General features: G+C 59.3%; 1 protein-coding gene across 3 annotated transcripts in view; it reads right to left on the bottom strand.

The window, feature by feature from the left end:
- Window positions 1-13096, bottom strand: part of RAI1 (retinoic acid induced 1) — a 72535-nt gene extending 59439 nt beyond the window's left edge. For 2 of the 3 annotated variants that reach the window (XM_040574739.1, XM_040574741.1), the window contains exon 1: window positions 12822-13096. The gene's annotated coding sequence lies outside the window, so the exon portion shown is untranslated. Of the gene's footprint in view, window positions 1-920; window positions 1033-12821 lie in introns of all 3 variants that reach the window. The other variant, XM_040574740.1, reaches the window with a different exon arrangement.
- Window positions 13097-13647: the final 551 nt, after the last annotated feature.

The following is a 13647-nucleotide window of genomic DNA, read 5'->3' as shown; positions in this document are numbered from 1 at the left end:
TGGTGCGCTGCAGGTCTTCAGTGAGAAAGGCTGCAGCTCCCTGGAGCACAAAATGGGGCTGTCTCAGCCAACGGGCACGCTGCAAAGGGAAGGCGACGTCGCGGTTTCGGAGCCGTGCGTGCCACCGTCAGCGAGGCTGCGTGGGTAAGCAGGGATGCACGCTCCTGGGAGCCAGGCTGCCCGTCTCCTCCACGCTTTCCCGGCGCTTTGCACAGCACCGCGCAGGTCTCTAGGCACTATCAGACCTCAGATAATAAACAGCTTGTCTGACTCGGTTTTAATCTCAAAGGGAAAACGTGTGTTTGTACAGCACCTGGCACCACCAGGCTCAGAGCCTGTTGGGAGACTCCAGGCTGGACCACTGCGCGTTGGTATGCGCAGCCTCGGCAGGCTTTGCTGCTGCCACGACAAGAAACGGGCTTGCACCGGGAGCATGAATCAGCTGGAAAAAGCGCATCTCCCAGTGAAATGGCTTCGGGGAACCGCCACGCTCACACGCTGCCGCGGGGCTGTTCTCAATCCACACCCCAACCCAAACCGTACCCTCAGCCCCTTGCTCCATCCCGAGACGGGATGAGGATGTGCACGCTCCGAAAAAACCTTTCTGCTGCAGCTGCAGAGTCAAGATGCCAAAGTCATGCCCTTGTGCCTCTGCCAGAGGCCAAATCTGCATCCCAGGCTTGAAAAACAGGTCTACAATTTCCAGTCCAGATCCCTCTGTTATAGAGCGCAGCTCTGAGTGATAGAAATGGAAGCTGAGACCAGTTAGATGCGTAAGCCCACCCACCAGAGAGCCCTGCAGGCTCGTCCCTACAGCACGCGCTCTGTCCCTCTGTCTAGTCCAGTCCGTAAGTGATAAAAGCGTCCACGACTGCAGCTCTCATCTGGGAAGAAGAACAAACAACCCAAGCAGATCTTACCACTGGGAAATGGTTTCTAAGGGTCTCCAGAGATATCCTCTTTCCTACGCTCATTCCATTAGTGCTGTGCATGCTCCATTGTCCCAGTCTCTCCCTCCTTAGTGGTTACATCCTACAAACAGATTTCGAATCCCCTGTAGCCATTTGGCCCATGTTGATAATAATTTTCCCTCCTTGAGCACCTTTTATCTAGAGATCTGAAAGCATCTCCCTGGCATTAATAGTCATTAGCTCCTCCACCACCACGCAACGCAGGGTTAGCGCTGTCACATTTTACAGCTGGGGGGAACTCGGGCACAGCGCAGTCTGTCCCGACAAGCAGCACATCTTCTCATGCCCTGTTAAATGGCACACGGACAGGGGCATTCGTCCCGTTGCTGAATCTTCGCTGAATTGGGCCCTAAACAATTTGCCAGCAGCGTCAGAGAGAGGAAGAGATCCCAGGTTTGCATCTGAGTCACCAAACCCTCTGTTTTCCCGTCTGTGCGCAAAGAAGTCAACGGAAAGTCTCCTGTGGACTGCAGTGGGAAGTTCACGCTTTTTGAGTCAGTTAAAACAGCTTTTTTTTTTTTTTTTTTTTTTTTTTTTGGAAGTGGGGGGGAGTAGCGGTTAAGAGGCTTTTACTGTGCAGTCGTTTTGATAAACTGAGGGAGCCAGGCTTTTACCCAGCAACAGGCTGGGAGAATGACTGATGGAGACCATGACCCCAGTGAACCACAGCCCTGCTCCCCTGGTCCCTTCCCATTTGCCTTTTGTGATTACAATTAGCAGTGGGGGCCGGCAGGTGGAAAAAAAACATAACGAAAAGGTCCCCCCCCCCCCGCCCCGCTCCCACCCCCTCATTGTCTGCATGAGGCTGGCTGAGCGTCTGCACACTGCAGTCCTCTGCCCATTGTGCTGCTGAGAACATGCGAACAGACGCTCTCGGGCGATGGGTTTTATTGAACGCAACTAAAATGGCAAATGGAGGGGGGGGGGAAGAAAAAAAAAAAAAAAAAAAAGCCTTGAAAATCCATGCCAAAAAAAAGAGGTGGGGAGGGTGTTTTTTTAATGCAATCAATGGCTCCTTCCTATAACTCTGCCTGTTGTGAGGAAATTTCTTTCCAGTAGCAGCCAGCAGCAGTCCCAAGGCTGTGACATTGCTGTAACGCTTGGAGCTCAGCTCTCTATCTCTGGCAGCAGCCCCGTCTTTTTGTCATTATTGGCTGTGATTGCAGGGGGTGCACGCCAGCTCTCCGAGTGCTGAGATATTGCTGTCTTCCCCTCCCTCTGGACAACCTGCCCTCGGAGAGAGGAGTTTGGGAGGGCGGCGGGGAGGAGACGGGGGTGAAACCGGGAGCTGAATTCTCCCTGCCTCCCCTGAGTAAGCTCCTATCCAAACCCACACGGATAGGTAGAGGTCCCCAAGGCCCTTTCGGAAAGCTCATTAGGAAAGTAGTGACAGATGCATTAGCTATTAAAAAAAGAGGGGGGAGAAGCTATCATAGAACTTTAAAAAAACGCAGCAGCAGCCGCCCGACAGTTTTACTGCTGTCAGATCCTTTTTTTTTTTTTTTTTTTTGGTGGGCACGTTGCAAAGCAGGAGAGGTTTGGGGAAATATCTGACGCCTGGACCCTTTTCCCAGGCTCTGGACTGTCAATAATCCAGCCAGGGTATTTCTCAGACCCCCTGGGGGGAAAATATCAGCTCTGGTCCTTTGCCTGCCCATTGCCCTGCACCTGCTTGCCCTCCCTGTCCTCCCCAGCACCTCCTGGAGAGGGGTTTGGGATGGGGCTGGAGGAACCCGCTGGGATGCCACGGGTAGCCAAAAAATGTGTGTCAGCTGCTGCCATCACCGACTCCAAGCTGCAGCCCAGGGAGGACAGGTCTTGGCACGAGATGCTCCCTCCCCACGTAAGCAGGGGCTGCTGAGCTGGTGATAGAGTCCTGCGTGCTGGGACCTGCTGTCCCTGCAAGCTCCGGCCCGGTGGAAGGACGGGTACGGGTGACATTGTGCAGCTGCACTGGACGCCCAGTCAGGCTGTGAAACCCAGCCCACCCCAGGCTCCCCATCACTGCAGCACCAGGTTGCAAACTCATGGCCATCAGAGACTGGGGAACGGGTGTGCTAGTGGGATGCTGCACCGGTGGGAGCACCAAAAATTTCCTCCGTGCATTGGGACCAACACCTCTGGCAGCTGTGGAGCCCTGCACAGGGGCTGGAGAGCAGGTACAGGACAGGGAAATAGGGGTACTGGCTCAAAACTGGGTGCCCAGGGTGGGGGTCCAGGCTGGTGAGCTGGGGAGGGCAGGGGGTGGATGGGGAGGCAGGAGCGGGATGATGGCATGGGCTGGGGGGCCCCATCCTAAAAAAGGCCAGCACTGCTCCTACACTTGCGTGGAGAGCAGAGGCCAGGTAAGAGCAGACCAACAGATGTTGCACCTGCGTGACGGCTCCTGAGCAGCGCGAGACGAGCTGGAATTGGCGTCTGAGCCGCTACGACAACGCTCCTCACGCAGACAGCAGCGGGGAGCGGGGACGAAAGCGCCGCTTCCACCAACCTGCTCCCAGCACCAGCTCCTGCCTCTGAGCATGGCATTTCCCACTGGCCATCCTCGGCCATGGGGTGCTCACGGTAGGGGCACGGTTATTTCCAAAGCACCAAGGGGGGGCACCAGGGGTAGTCGTGAGCCCGTGCCACCCGACCTCCCCTCCTGCCACCTTCAATCTGCAGTCAGGAGGCAGAAAGCTCACCAGAGGAACACGGCACCAGCAGACACCGTCCCCCTCGGTTGAGTTTTAAATGGCTCTTGGATCCCTTCAGACAAATCTAAATGCACCGATCCTATTGTGTGCATAAATCTTTGCACCGGGCCTGCACGCCTCCACACTATTGATAAAGAGAAACGAGTCTTAAATATTTAATGAGCGAATAAACCCGTTAAGAGGATATGATTAACTGCACGCCACAGCTCTGCATTTAAGGTGTCCCTGCTGTACCTTTAGAGGGGTTTTATTTTTAAGGGAAATCGGCAGCAGCAGCTGGTGGAAGCGAGCAGCCGGGGCGCGCGGGTGCTGCACCACCAGCAGCGCCAGCCCAGCGCTCCGCTTTGCAGGCATAAATACACTGCGGGGGCCCCCGCTGCGAAGGGGGGGATCGGTGGGGCCGTTTTGACTCAGCCTGGCAGAGGAAGGCAGAAAATAGGGCCTGGAGGGTTTATGAGGGGTTGTAGGAGCCAGTTTGGGGGTTAGAGAAAACGCCCAGACCCCGCACCTTCCTGGACTGGTCTCCCAGCGGCACGGCGCTGCTCTCGGGGCATCGGGAGTCCTTGGAGCTATTTCCAGCCGAACCACGGAGCTGGAGGACGACCTTGGGCAAGTCACTTACGGTCACTCTGCCTCGAGCCGAGCTCAGCGCGACACTGCCGGAGACTCGTCTGCTGCGGGTGCGGAGCAAGGAAATATTGGGAGCCAGGCGCTTTGCGCTCTCCTCCCCTCGGGACCAGGCGAGAGCAGCCTCAGGTACCCAGCAGGGCATGGGTACCAGCTCCCTGCCGCACCTGGGCCAGCCCACAGGATGCTCTTGGGCACACCGAGAGCCGTAGACAGAAGATTTTATAAACCGAGCACTATAAAAGTCCCCCAGCAATGTGACTTTTTACGATTTAAAATTATTTTGATCGTTATTTCTACCCGAGCTAGGAGAATAATACAAAAGAAATCACCATGAATCATCACTCAACTTCTTAAAAACGTTAAATTTAGCTGTTTTTGTGCCACCTTTTTGTTTATGTTCTCCAAGCGTTTCTTGCCAACAAGTTACCAGCAAGGATTTTTGGCCAGGAAGAGAAAAAAAGGAAAAGACAGACTGTTAATTTTAAGCAGCGATTGAAGATACTGGAAGAAAGTGAATTTAAAATTCTTAATCGCAACAGTTCCCTCCCCAAACCTCGAGTCTAAAAATTTTGCCCGCCCAATCAGGAAGCCAAAACCCATCATGTGATGTGAGATCCCAATTAAAACGGCTCCAATTCTTGAGGCTGAGTATTCACAAAAGAGCAAAGACCGCGAATTATTTGCAGAAATTATCTGGAGGACAATTTTGAATAATGAATACGACGGGGGAAATCGCAGTCACTTTGAATGCCTAATGCAACTACAAAAAAAAAAATCACGAACGATTTGCGAGTAGAAAAGAGGTGAAAAGCGCGGAATAAATCATTTCTCAGAGTCCTTCCCCCACCAGCGATTATGACATACGAGCGGTGCCCCGGCACGGCTGTAAATGCTGCGGAAACCAGCTCTCCGCTGACAGATAGATGGAAGTCACGCCTGGAAATGCACCTAATGGGAGAGGCTGTGCTACCGCAGGCAGGTGAGGGACCCCGCGCCCAGCACCGGCTGTAAATCGGGGTTGAGACAACCCGGGCAGCGGGACGTGCGAAGCAGGAGGGAAAAATGCTCTGGGTGATGGAGCCGAGCAGGGAGCAGCTGCCAGGCGTGTAACCCTGATGTGCCAGACCCCGAGAGGCACGGGGCACTGTTATGGGTGAGCTTCTGGACTGTGTGACTGCGACCGGCACGAGGGGTGGGAGATGCCGGCTCCTCCAGGAGTGCCGGCTCCTCCTGGCTCACCGGGTCCTGGCTCTGTGCTGGGAAATGCCGTCCTGCAGCACAAGGACCACGAGCACCCAGGTATGTGCAGGGTCTGGATTTCAGCAGCTCCCACCCTGCCTCGGCCATCCCTTCTCGTACCAGGGCTGAGCCAAACTCTTGCTTCGCCCTGAGAGCAGCTCCCACGGCCACCTTGGACACCTGGAGAGGGGAGAAGTGATTTCTGCTTAAACCTGAAAAGTCCTCCGTGCCCAGGCACCAAACTTCACGTCTTTGTTAGATTTACAACAAGCAGCTTTGCATTGCATCTCCAACACTGAGCCCGGGGACCAAACCTGCACCAGGCTCACTTTTCAGCTGGGAGGAGAGCTGCTGATGGCAGAAGGCATGCAGAGCCTGGAGGACAGGTGCTGGAGGACCCTGGGGACCACAGCAGGGCACGGCGGAGCTGGCGCCGTGCTGGGAACGGCGGGTGCAAACCCCAAGGGGATTGCTGCGAGGGGTGAAACCTTGCAGTCGCTGCCTGCAGAGCCTGCAGCTGCCCCTGAGCCGGGCAAAGTCTGCAAACGCCGCTCACGTGGGAGGCACTGGGCCTCTTCCTGCCCGAAAATCGTGTGCAGCACAGCGCAGCAACGGTCTGCTGGAGATGGAGCCGCGCACATCCCAGCCCGCTCAGCTGACGTCGGTCAGGGTAACGAGAGGTTACAGCCTGATCACAAGACACGCTGACGAGGCATCTTCCTCTTCTGGGGAGGAAAGTCAAGTGCAAAAGTTGTAAAAGGAGTCCGGCTGCCTCTTGCGCCGTCGCCTTCTCGCAGCTCGGCTTGCGGGGAGAGACGGTTCCTCTTGTTTCCCTTTGAAATGGAAGGGGAAGGGAAATGGCAAAAACCTCTGCATTTTGGGGGCAAGAATCAGAAAAAAAAAAAAAAAAAAAAGAAAGAAGTTTTTAAATGTTTTGGGCCAAATATTCCCCAAAGGCTCTGCAAGCGGAGGCTGGATCTCTTGAATTCGCTCGGATTCAGGATGTTTGTACCAACTCGCACCAACTTTGCGACGAGCCCCGCAGGGAAGCCTTGCTGCTCGCCGCCCGGACTGAGGCATCAGGAGAGCCGCTCATAAACCGAGCCATTATCTGCTGTTAGCTCACCTGGAATCCCTGATTTCTCACGTTATTGTGCTGCAGAGGGAAACAGCTCCTTAAAAATAAAAATGGGAAGAAGAGAGTTGTCCCCCAATGCAGGATCGTCTTTCCAGAGGGCTCTACTGGGTCACCAGCATCCTGCATCACCGGCAATTAAGAGCATCGTGGTGGCTTCGGGGTTTTCATCTTGTGCCCCTCGATTTACCATGGATTCCCTGTTGAACAACACAAACCAGCCCCACAGAGCCCATCTGGCTCCACTCCTGCTTTTCCAGGTCCAGCTGCTGGGTGTTACGGGGCAGTTTTCAGAGCGTGGGCATTTGCTTCGTGTGTCCAGGGAGAGCAGGGTGCCCTTGGAAAGCTGTGCCAGCAGGACAGTGCTGCTGCTGGTCAGGGAACCAGGCAGGGACAACCAGCTTCTCCTAAAAAAGCCTCTGAGTGAGGCGTTTGGAGGATGGAGGAGTTTGAGGAGGATGGGAAACATCCGAGATCCCCCAGGTTCTGCTCCTGCCTGTCCGATGGTCTCCCCCCAGCACCGATTTGGCTGGTACGATGGTTGCCTTAATTACTTTTGGGGACGGCTCGTTGGGATGACGACTTACGGTGCCCAGGGCACTTCTGTGCCTGGCTCTCTTACAGCACTTGCCTGCTATCGTGCTGACTTTGCAGACAGGGAAATCGAGGCACAGAGCTGGCTCTGGAGATCCGCGAGGCTGGGTGCTCCAACGCCACCCCCCAGGCGACACCAGCACATCACCCACAACTCACTGACCATCCCCAAACCCCCCCCCCGAGACACCTCCTGATCCCTTTCCATCCCCAGCTCGGCCTCCCCGAGCCTCCATCCTTTGGCCCTCCTCTCGAGCACCAGTTTCTGTCTCCGGCCCCCGGGCTCAGCACCACCAAGGCTGGGGGAACCAGCATCCCCCCCCGCAGCCCCCAGGATCACGCAGCTCCGCCGTGGTGGTGGCAGCGGGGCGGACAATGACATTTGCTGCGGGAGCCTGACATTGAACCCAGCCAGTCAGAACGGCGGGCGTTTTGCTGGCAAGGGGAGCAGCTCCGCGCCGACACCATCAGCGAGGGGACAGGAGAGGGAGGGGAAAGGAAAAAAAGCCGAAGCAGCAGCCAGACAGCTGCCTCTTCCTCCTCCTCCTTTTGTGCAGAAATGTGTTTTTGTTTGTCAGTCAAACAGATTGTTTTCTCCTTCTTTGCAGGCCAATTGTTTCTGCTCCTGCAAGATAAGGGATTGAAAAGGGCTATATTTTTATGGCACTGAATCTAGGCCCTCCGAATTGGAGGGGAGACATCAAGTGGGAGGAGATTCCTGTTCAAACCAGCACTCCTCTCCCCCTTTCCACTCTCCAATCCTATTTCCACCCCCATTTTCCTTTTTTTCTCCCTCCTTCTCCTGCCCGGAGCTGCCTCTCGGCCCTCTCGCTATTTAATCTCCGTGTCTCTGGTGGACTCGGGAGGTTTACACAGCTTCGTCCTCTTTGCACCATCTGCCGAAAAGAATCCGTCTGTCCTTCTGCCGCTCTGTCCGGCGGCTCCTCCTGCCATCCTCCCCCAGAAAAAGGAAGAGCGGAGCTGCTGCTGCTGCTTGTGAGTGTCCAGAGGAACAAAACCCAGGAGGGGGCTTCCTTTTCTATGGCAGTCTTGCAAGAGCAGACCCCTGTGTGGGGCAGGAGCGGTATGCAGAGACGAGGGAGGAAAATGGTTAACAAAAGCAAGCCCAGGCCGGGGTACGATTCCCCTCCTGACTCCAGAGCTGGCTGCAAGGAGCCCGCTCCCATCCTTTATCCCGTCCCTTGTTGGACTCCCCAAAATCTGCAATCCAGGTGGGATGACGTGACTCACGGTGACCGCGGAGAGCAGAAATGCCGGAGCAGTGACCCCAAAACGATCGCCAGCATCGGAGCCACGTCTTCAGAGCAGGTCCCCAAGCCAACAGACCCGGGGAAGCCCTTGGTCCATCAGGGCTGGAGGCGACCCGAGCCTTGCCAGCCGTGGTGACAGGGTGGGGATGCCGTGTCCCAAGCACAAGTCCCTCGCTCCCGCGCGTCGGTCCCATCGCACGTGGCTGTTCGGTGCCGAGGACCAGAGGGAGGTTTTGCCTCCCTTCCTCGCGGGAGGAGAGCCTCGAGGGGGGCAGCGTGGTTCATAGCCAGCTCATAAGCCTCTCAGAGCTCAGGCTCGAGGACTGAGATTCACTCAATTAATTTTGCTTTGGCAAAAAGTCCATTTTTATTGCTATTTCATGCCTTCAGTATAGATTTTCCCTGCTCGTCTCAAAGGGATAATAAAACCCGACTCGTTCTTTTTATAAAAGTCTCACACTCCCTCTCTCACCAGGCTCTGTGTTCCCCAGCTAGAGATGTAAATTTAAAGGGGAAATGCTGTCATTTAAAACAAAACAAACCAAAAAAAGCAACTCAGAAAGCCGGTCTTTGAGCATATTCCAGCTCTCAAAAACTAGGCCGTGCAACCGAAGCAAAACCCAGCAGCAGAGCGGGCTCCGGCTGCGATGCTGGACCCCCAGCGCCTGCACCTGCCTCCCCCCTCTGCACTGCTGGTGCCCAGGGAAAATCCCAAATCTGTGTGGTGCTGAGCAGAGAACACAGAGGTTCTGAGCGCGTTTGCAGGTGTGCAAAGCCCTGTCACCCGCCCCAGCTGGGACGCATCCTGCCCGGTCCCCAGAAGGGCTGTACCCACGGAGCATCCCCGTGTGAATAAGGGAAACTCTAATTCCTCCACCCCATGCCCTGCTGCGGGGACAGGACACGAGTGGAAAGCAGGCAGTGTCGCTGCAATCGGTCACCAGTGAGTGGCAGCCACCCCCTGGGGACAGGGCGGTGTCCCCAGCACCGCTCTGTAGGAGCAGGTCGGACCCACGTATCCACCAGGCACGGGGAGGACGGGCTCAGGCGGTTCCCTCCTGCCCCGGCCGCGTGTCTGAGCCGGTGACGTGCACAAATCCGCCGTCACCGGGACTTTCCTTGCCTCGCTGGAAACCAGGAGCGCATCCAAAGCGGAGCAAGAGGAGACGTGCACGCGCCTGCGCGCTGCCAGCCGGGGTGCCACCGCCGCGCGCGCCCGCCCGGCCCTCGGCCCCGTGCTGCAGCACGCCGCGGCCAGCCGAGGGGCAGCAGCCGAGCCCTCGGCCGCACGTGCAAATGTTTCTTCTTCTCCCCTTCCTTCTCCCTTCATCCGCGCCCTCGGCACGCCCCGGCCGCGGTGAGCTGAGCGCCCTGCCTGCGTCTGCAGCGCCCGCGGCGAGAGGAAACCCGCAGCTCGCCCTGTTCCTGCAGGTGTGCCTCCAACCGCCGAGGGGCTGGGGGCAACTCGCGCTGGGACGGGCAGGAGAGGAAAGAAGAGGGTGAGGAAACCCACGGCGATGTCACGCTCGCCGGCTAACCGATGGCCCCGTCGCCTCCGGGCGCAGCGCGCCGTGCCCCCGGCTCCATCAGTTAAACCAAAGTCGTGCCGCTTCCTCTGCTGGCAGCACCAACCGTCCTTCCCCGCCGCAAGCTGCCGAGCCCGGGGGACGCTACCAAAAATAATTCTGCAGCCCTGCGAGGGCCGCTCCGACAGCTCCCGTGTTGCAGGAGCAGCCAGCCGGGGGCCTTACGCTCTCCTGCAGAGCCCTCGCCAGACCTGGCCCTCCAGGCTGGAAAATCCTTCGCGAGCTGTGACAACCTCTGCAGCTCAGGCAGAGGCGAGAGATGATTAAGACTGGCTGAAATCTCGCAGGACCCTGCCGGCTGAGAGGCCCCCGTGCACGAGAGAGAAACACCCCGGGGCTGCTCCTCGCAACCTGCGCCTCCCCTCACCTTCGCACGGGGCCGGGCACGGAGCAAGGCCAGGAACCAGGTCACCGCCGCCCGTTTCCAGGCAGCAAAGGTTTGGAAGAGCAGAGGATCATTTAGCAGAGCGACAGCGAAGGTTCAGAGCAGAGCCTTCAAATTACACGCTACAGAGCACTTTCCCTGCCTAAAAGGTCTCTGAAATGACTGTGGCGGCTCGGAAACGCAGCACTCTGCGTGCAATCGTTCCCTGGGGCTTGCAGAGGAGACGGAGCTGGGAGAGGAGAGGTGGGTCCGCGGTGCCCGGCACGGGCGGCCCCTCCAGCAGCCGAGGACGCACGCTGCTCCTGGGCACCCAGCACGGCCCCGCGCCGCTTCCCTAAAGCTCCCCAGCAGTTTCTACTGGTCGTGCTATTTTTTGTTATTGTTGTGCTTTTTTTTTTTTTTTTTTTTCTCATTTCTCACTTCCTGCCTTGAACTTCACACAGCTCCCCGGCCCCGGAGCTGCCGCTCAGGCCTCTTGGTGACCCCCAGCACCACGCACAGACCCCCAACAGAGCCCCCCAGCACCATCACCGCGCTCACCGGGCCTCCAGGCGATGCCACGGGGCTCAGACCCGACCTGTGCCAGGGGGAGAGCAGGGAGGGGAGAGCGCTCGGGGGGAACCTGTCCTCTCCATTTCCCTTGGCTCCTTCCCATCCTTCTCCAGCCCGTCCCCCGGCAGCTCGAGCTCCATTTTCACCAGGCGGTGACAGCCGCCGGCCGTGCACCTGAGCGCGCAGCCCCAGGGCACCGCGCGCAGCCAGCCCCCGCCTCGCCACCCGCGTGTCCCCTCATCCTCTCTCACGGGTGACAGCTCCCACATCCGCAGAGCCACCAGCACGGTGCTGCTCAGCCACCCGGGGCAAGCTGCCACCCCAGGAAAGGCAGCTGCACCGTCCCACAGCCACGGGTTTGGGACGCCCTGCAAAGTCCCAGCACCCAGCAAGGAAAGCACTCCTGGAGGCTCCGGTGATGCCCAGAAGCTGGAGGCGAGCTGGGAGAGCCCTCTGAAGCTGCTGGCACCACCAGAGCTGCCCGCCCTTCGCCTCGCACATGCAAAACCCACACTGTTGTTTCGGGGAGGGCAAGAACACCGCTTGGGGAGGTCACCGGAGGACAGCCAGCCAGGGGACCGCTCGCCACCGAGGGGAGCGCAGGCAGGAACCGGCAGCCACAAGAAGCCTTCGCAAAGCCAAATCTGCTCACATCTAAGGGCCGGCATCACGCTCCGTGAAAGGCGGCGGGGAGCGAACGCGCACCCCAGCAGCTCCCCGCTCTGACGTCAATGAAAACCTCCGGCAGGTCCGCGACGTCAGCCGCGACGCATCGCGACCGGCCCGAGAGCCCTCGAGGTGCCGACCCCCGGGACTGGGGGGCCGCGGCTCCATCGGGACCCCCAGCCGGGCGAGCACCCAGGGGGCCGAATGTTTGCAGGGGGTGGTGGCAAAAGGGTGGGCACAGAGGCAATTGCAGCTGAAAGGCAGCTCCAGCAGAAAGATCTGGGGGGGTGCGGGGGGTCCCAGCCCACCTTGCTGCAGGGGGGCTTCAAATGCACAAAGTTGCATCCTTCTAGGACGGAGGATGCTGCTGGGGGGGGGGGGGGGGGCAGGGGAACCCTCGTTGCCCCTCCACAGCCTGGGGGAAGCCAGTGAGAGGCTCCCTGTCCCCTGTGACACCACTGAGCTCCAGCCAAGCTCGTGCCTAGGGAGAGGGGGGGGTCCAGAACGGGATGCGGTTGCAAATGCAAAGCACGGCACGCGCAGCGCAATGGGAGCACAGCCTGAATGCAGCACAGGGGCCGTGGGGATGGAAAGGGAAGGGGAAAGGGGAAGGGGAAGGGGAAGGGGAAGGGGAAGGGAAGAGAAAAGAGAGGGAAGGGAAGGGAAGGGAAGGGAAGGGAAGGGAAGGGAAGGGAAGGGAAGGGAAGGGAAGGGAAGGGAAGGGAAGGGAAGGGAAGGGAAGGGAAGGGGCTGCAGCGCACACACCGCCGGTGCCCCCGCGGCTCCAGCAGCAGCACGGCTGCAGCCGCCAGCGCGGTGCAAACGCAACGCGACGCCCCCCGGCTGTCACCCCCCCCTTTCCCCTTCTCCTTCCCCTTCCCCTTCCCCTTCCCCTCCCCAAGCCTCCCTCCACCCCGGACCCTCCCCGGGCGGCGCTCCCGGAGCGCAGCGGCGGAGCAGAAAAAAAAAAAAAAAAAAAACGACAAAAAAAAAACACGACCCCCCCCCCCCCCACCCACCCACCCCCCGGTTCCTCCCCGGTTCCTCCCCGGTTCCAACACCCCCCCCCCCACCTCCGGGTGCAGCAGCCTCTTACCGGGCGGGCCGTGCCCCGCTGCGTCTCAGCGGCGGCGCTGGGCGGGGGCGGCCCCGGCGGCCATCCCCGGGCGGCCGCGCCGCTGTCCGCCGCCGTTGCGAGCCGCCTCGGCGGTGTCAGCGGGCGGGAGCCCCGCGCGGCGCCGGGAGGGAGGGGAGGAAAGTCGGGGGCATGACCGAGCGCCGTCGGAAGTGCATTCGTTTGCCCGCCGCCCCTGCCCGAGACGGCGGCGACACCTGCCGGCGGGGAGCGCGCACGGCCAGCCGCGCACCGGGCTGCGCGCAAAGCCCGGGGGGGGCGGGGGGGGGTGTGAGATGGGGGAGCGGTGCCGGGCGTCGCGGGGTGGGGGCGGGGTGCTGGGGGGGTGAGGGGTACCGGGCATCGGGGGTGGGGGCGGGGTGGTGGGGGTGATGGGCATCAAGCATCACCGGATGCGCGCGGTGCACTCGGGGGTGACGGGCACCGGGTACCGGGCATCGCTGGGTGCACTCGGGGTGATGGAGGTGATGGGCACCGGGTACCGGGCATCGCCGGCTGGATATGATGTGCTGAGGGTGATTGGAACCAGGTACCGGGCATCACTGGCTGCACTCGGGATGATGGGGGTGATGGGCACCGGGTACCCGGCATCGCCGGCTGCACTTGGAGCACCGGGTGTGATGGGCACCAGGTACCGGGCATCACCGGCTGCACACGGTGCACCAGAGGTGATGGGGACCAGGCTGCACAACGTATATCGCCGGCTACATGCTGGGCACCAGGTACAGCCCGCTACGTTCCAGGTGTGATGGGCTCTGGGTATCACCAGGCAGCAGGAACAGGGCAT

The sequence above is a fragment of the Cygnus olor genome, chromosome 15, assembly GCF_009769625.2.
Source record: "Cygnus olor isolate bCygOlo1 chromosome 15, bCygOlo1.pri.v2, whole genome shotgun sequence".
Lineage (NCBI taxonomy): Eukaryota > Metazoa > Chordata > Aves > Anseriformes > Anatidae > Cygnus > Cygnus olor.
The sequence above is the reverse complement of the archived record's forward strand: the minus strand, read 5'-3'. Positions and strand labels throughout refer to the sequence as shown.